A 5,152-nucleotide genomic window follows, 5' to 3' on the forward strand; every position below is an offset into this window, starting at 1 on the left:
GAGAACTCATTATCCTTATCGGTAACCAATATAGGAGAAGTAGCTAATTTAGGATCATATTTCATTTTCTGCATCATAGATTTTTCTTTCAGCTTACTCAATAATTTTTTAACATCATCTCTATCATTACAACCAAGAAATTCTCTAACTATCTCCCCTTCCATAACATAACCATCAGGTATCTCAACTCTAGTAGGAGAGCTAGGCATAATAGGTGAATCATAATTTTTATCAGTTTCAGCAATTTCAAGTTCTTTAGCTTTAGCAAGTTGTTCATCAAAGAATTCATCTAGTGGCACAATATTATCAAGCAAAGTACTAGCATCATCACAAATTTCATTTAAAGTAGAAGTAGTATCATCAATTACTTGTGACATATAAGAATGAATAACAGGTGGTGGTGTCGCAAGCCTACTCAAAATGGAAGATGAATCAAGTGTGGAGCTAGATGGTAGTTCCTTACCTCCCCTCGTCTTAGAGTGTACGATCTTAGTCTTAGTGTCTTTCGGATTCTTCATAGTGTAAAATCCCAAGTGAACTCAATAAATAGAGTTATGCTCCCCGGTAACCAGAAAAAAGTCTTGATAACCCACAAGTATAAAGGATCGTGACAGTCTTCGAGCGTAGTATTTCACCCATATTTATTGATTCGACATAAGGGGAGGCAAAGAATATTTCTGAGCCTTAGCAGTTAAGTTGTCAATTCAAGCACACTTAGGAAATTATATTTCTGCAAGAAAGTATTTAGTAGCAAAGTAGCAATAGTAACAGGAAGAGGAACAATAGTAAATTGTTACATTAGTAACAATGAAAGTAACTTAACAAAGATAATTATGTGAAAAGCATATGCATTGGATCAACAATGGATAATTGTGTTGGATGATATTAATCATATAACAGTCACAACCTAGAGCGACACACAATAGCTCCAATTCATCAATATAATGTACGCATGTGTTCTGTATATAGTTATACGTGCTTATAATAAGAACTTGCTTGCCATCTTTTGTCCTACCCTCCCGTGGCAGCGGGGTCCATAAGGAACTCTAAGGGATATTAATGTCTCCTTCTAATGGAGAACCGAAACAAAGCATTAACACATGGTGAATACATGAACTCCTCATACTACGCTAATCACCAAAAAGAATCCCATTTTTTTACCTCATGTAAGCGGATCATAACATGTAATAGGTGCATACAACTTGCAAGATAGGATCAACAACTCAAATATATTCATGAAAACATAAAGTGTTCAGATATGAAAGCATGGCACTCGGACCCTAGTGACAAGTATTAAGTATAGCAAAGTCATAACAACATCAATCTCAAAACATAGTGGATACTAGGGATCAAGCCCTAACAAATTGACTCGATTACATGACAAATCGCATCCAACTCCATCACCGTCCAGCAAGCCTACAAAGTAATTACTCACTCACGGTGGTTACCATCATGGAATTGTTAATGGAGGATGGTTGATGATGATGACGGTGTCGAATCCCCCTCTCCGGAGCCCTGAACGGACTCCAGACCAGCCCTCCCGATGAAGAATAGGAGGCGGAGCATACTCCATATCATAAAACATGATGAAACTTTCCCTCTAAATTTTTTTCTCTGCAAGACGGTACTTATGGAGTTGGACTTAGGGTAAACGGAGGCTCCAAGGGCCCACAAGCTCATACGGCGCGCCTACCCCTGAGCTTGTGGCTCCTAGGTGCCCCCTCCAGTAGTTCTCTTCGCCAATATTTTTCATATGTTCTGGAAATATTCTCCGTCGGCGCGCCCCCTGAGCTTGTGGCTCCTAGGTGGCCTCCTCCCGTACTTCTACAACAACAACAACAAAGCCTTTAGTCCCAAGCAAGTTGGGGTAGGCTAGAGGTGAAACCCATAAGATCTCGCAACCAACTCATGGCTCTGGCACATGGATAGCAAGCTTCCATGCACCCCTGTCCATAGCTAGCTCTTTGTTGATACTCCAATCCTTCAGGTTTTTATGTGGCGTGTTGCTGAGAGGGTTACGCCCCAACGAAAATCTTTTGGGTTTCATCTCCATAAGAGTGGCTGAGTTTTTATGTTGGCTCGCCAAGCCTATCACAACCCTCCTCCTTTACCCGGGCTTGGGACCGGCTATGTTGAGACAACATAGGCGGAGTTAAACGTGCGGCTGACGGGGTTTGAACTCGCGAACTCTCGTTGTGATGGACCTCCCGTACTTCTCTTCGACAATATTTTTCATATGTTCTAGAAATATTCTCCGTAAATGTTTAGTTCAATCCGAGAACTTTTATTTCTGCACAAAAGTAACATCATAGCAATTTTGCTGAAAACAGCATCAGTTTGGGTTAGTTCCATTCAAACCGTGCAAATTAGAGTCCAAAACAAGAGTAAAAGTGTTTGGAAAAGTACGTATGTTTGGGACATATCAACCCCAACATAATGAGTCTGAATATCCCACTAGATCAAAATGAGCTCCCTTGGGGTACCATAAACCCAAGGCAGGGGTGTGAGCCAAATATTTAAGAATACGGTTAACAGCGGGATGGTGTGATTCTTTCAGTGCAGCTTATAAACGTGCACACATGCAAACAATCAACATAATGTCTGGTCGAGATGCACATATGTAAAGCAGAGAACCAATCATAGAACGATAAGCTTTCGGATCATAATATTTACTGTTCACATGTGCTTCATGATGATCATTTGTTGGCATTGAAGTTTTGGTTCCTTTGCAATTTTGCATTTTGAATTTCTTTAGACAGTCCTTCAAATAATTTTCCTGATAGATGAATTTCACATTGACCAGCTGACGGATTTGCAATCCAAGAAAGAATTCCATCTCACCGATCATGTACATTCTATATTTCTCAAACATCATTCTCCCAAACTCAAAACCACAAGCATTGTTAGTACATAGTACAGATGAAGATAATATCGTCCACATATATTTGACACACATAAAGACCGCATTATAAGAACATGTCAATAGAGTGGAATCAGGCTTGAATCCCATTTTGATTAAGAAATCCTTCGGTGTATCATACCAAGCCCGAGGGGCTTGCTTCAGCCCATAGAGAGCCTTTTTCTACCTATACACTTTGTGCCCATATGCACTAGTCAACATGTTTTCCCACCTCCATGGCCGACAACATGGACAGCCGTGTTGTCCCAACCTCCATCTCGGGCATGTTCTTCTCCTGGTAGAAATTGAGTGAACCAAAGAGAAGTTCCAATAGCATGTCTAATAGCAAAGCGAAAAAGAAAAGTAGAGAAAACATGCATGTGGGCCCCATTAGGAAAATTAAAAGGGGTGATAGAGAAAAAACAATGCATGATCATTAGCTGGAAAAAAATTAGAAGTCAAGGAGCGTTTCCGTTGTGCAAGCAAACTGCTAAAAATCCATTCTATAAGATAAAGCGAGAGCATTAATGACAAATGGTTAATGCAATGATCATCCGCTCCCTCTCTTCTTCTATATATATACCTCAATCTGTGTGTCTCTTCCCCCAGAATAAGCAAGCAAGCTTCTTCCTCTTATCCCATCCTTCTCATTTTGCTCCCATGGCTAAGATTCTTCCTCAACCATGGAAGGACCTCCCTGCCAACCTCCTTGTCAAGGCCGCTCGCTGCCTCCCATGCCTCGTTGATCGTGTGTACATGTCTAGTGTGTGCCACGATTGGTGGGTGGCTCTCCCAAAGCCCCCACATCTGCACCAGACCCCTTGGCTCCTCCTCCCAAATCCCACTACCACACCTCTCTCTCTTCCTCCAATCCCGGGAAGCACGCGGATGGCATCCTTCTATTCTATCCTCGATAATAGATCTACCCACAACCTTCATGTCGGGCATGATGCAGGCGGGGCGCGCTTCTTTGGCTCCTATTATGGCGGTTGGATCTTCCTCGCCCTCGGCCAGACCAACCGCCACACGCTTCTCAACCTCCACACTAACCAACACTTCCTTCTCCCTAATTCCATCTCCGTGGGATTCATTGGTCGGTATGTACAAAATCCTATGTCGATGGTCATCCTCTCTGCCACTCTCTCTTCCTCGCTGATGCCAAACACACAGTGCTTCGGTGCCGCTATTGTTGACTTAAACTTTTCACCACACACGAGCCCTCAAACACAACTTGCCTTCTGGAGGATGGACGGGGCCAATCATCATCGCCCAGTGGCGATGGGTTTCACGGGGAATTGCTTGGACCCATGGTCCCGATTTGAGGATGTCATACATCATGAAGGAGCTTTCCATTTCCTCACCGATACAGAGCATGTCATTGCATACAACATATTTAATTTCTAAGAAGGTGTCTGGTTGGAAGTTGGTGTTCATCGGTACTATTTTTGGAGGAGGTCACCACACAATTCTAATGTGATAGTCACCGCTCGCTACCTTGTGGAGTCCCGGGGGAACTGCTGATGGTCGTGAGGTTGGCGACACTCTGTCCAGGACATGTCGTGTCACTACAGGCAGGGGCATTCCAGGTGTTCCGGATGATAAAACACCTCAACAATGCAGGATTGGTTGTACTCGCTTGGGACAAGCTGCCTAGGCTAGATGGAAGGATGTTGTTCATTGCACGAGGATGCTCTAGATCCTATGAGGTGGCTAATTTTCCTGGCTATGGATTTCAAGATGGTATCTACTTCTTGGACGATGCAAACTCTAATTGTGTAGAGGTGATGGTCCAGCACCCCCCATTTCGGCGGTACACCTGCAATGACAATGGGAGGTATCGGTGGGTGGACAAGACACCACGCCGCCAGGACTTCCAGCGCTGGTTCCCGGACAAGGAACAATCTAACTACTCGTCTCCAATCTGGTTTCTCCCTCGAGGCCATATGCAGGCTTCAGTTGGATAGGCTATAATGTTTGAATTAACCAGATCATGTTGCTCTATACTACATTTTAATATGTTGTTTCATCTTTCTACTTCTGAGATACTTCTTGATCACATCTTTGGAGCTTAAAGACATGTAGTTCTCATATTTGATGTATGACTCAATCCTCTACTGGATTCCTAATGAATGCATCCGTGTCATATTTGTAGATTTAGTTAACCTTAATCTATAAGCACAGTTAGTCATTAGTCGTGTGATGAACTGCATCACATCTTCGTATTTTATTATTGAATAAGATAGTATGATTGTT

The 5,152-nt window shown here is 42.7% G+C and overlaps 1 pseudogene; it reads left to right on the forward strand.

Annotated features, from left to right (window-relative positions):
• The first annotated feature begins 3,559 nt into the window (after positions 1–3,559).
• LOC123089926 (uncharacterized) lies at positions 3,560–4,863 on the forward strand (annotated as a pseudogene).
• Positions 4,864–5,152: the final 289 nt, after the last annotated feature.

Source organism: Triticum aestivum, chromosome 4B, assembly GCF_018294505.1.
Source record: "Triticum aestivum cultivar Chinese Spring chromosome 4B, IWGSC CS RefSeq v2.1, whole genome shotgun sequence".
Classification (NCBI taxonomy): Eukaryota; Viridiplantae; Streptophyta; class Magnoliopsida; order Poales; family Poaceae; genus Triticum; species Triticum aestivum.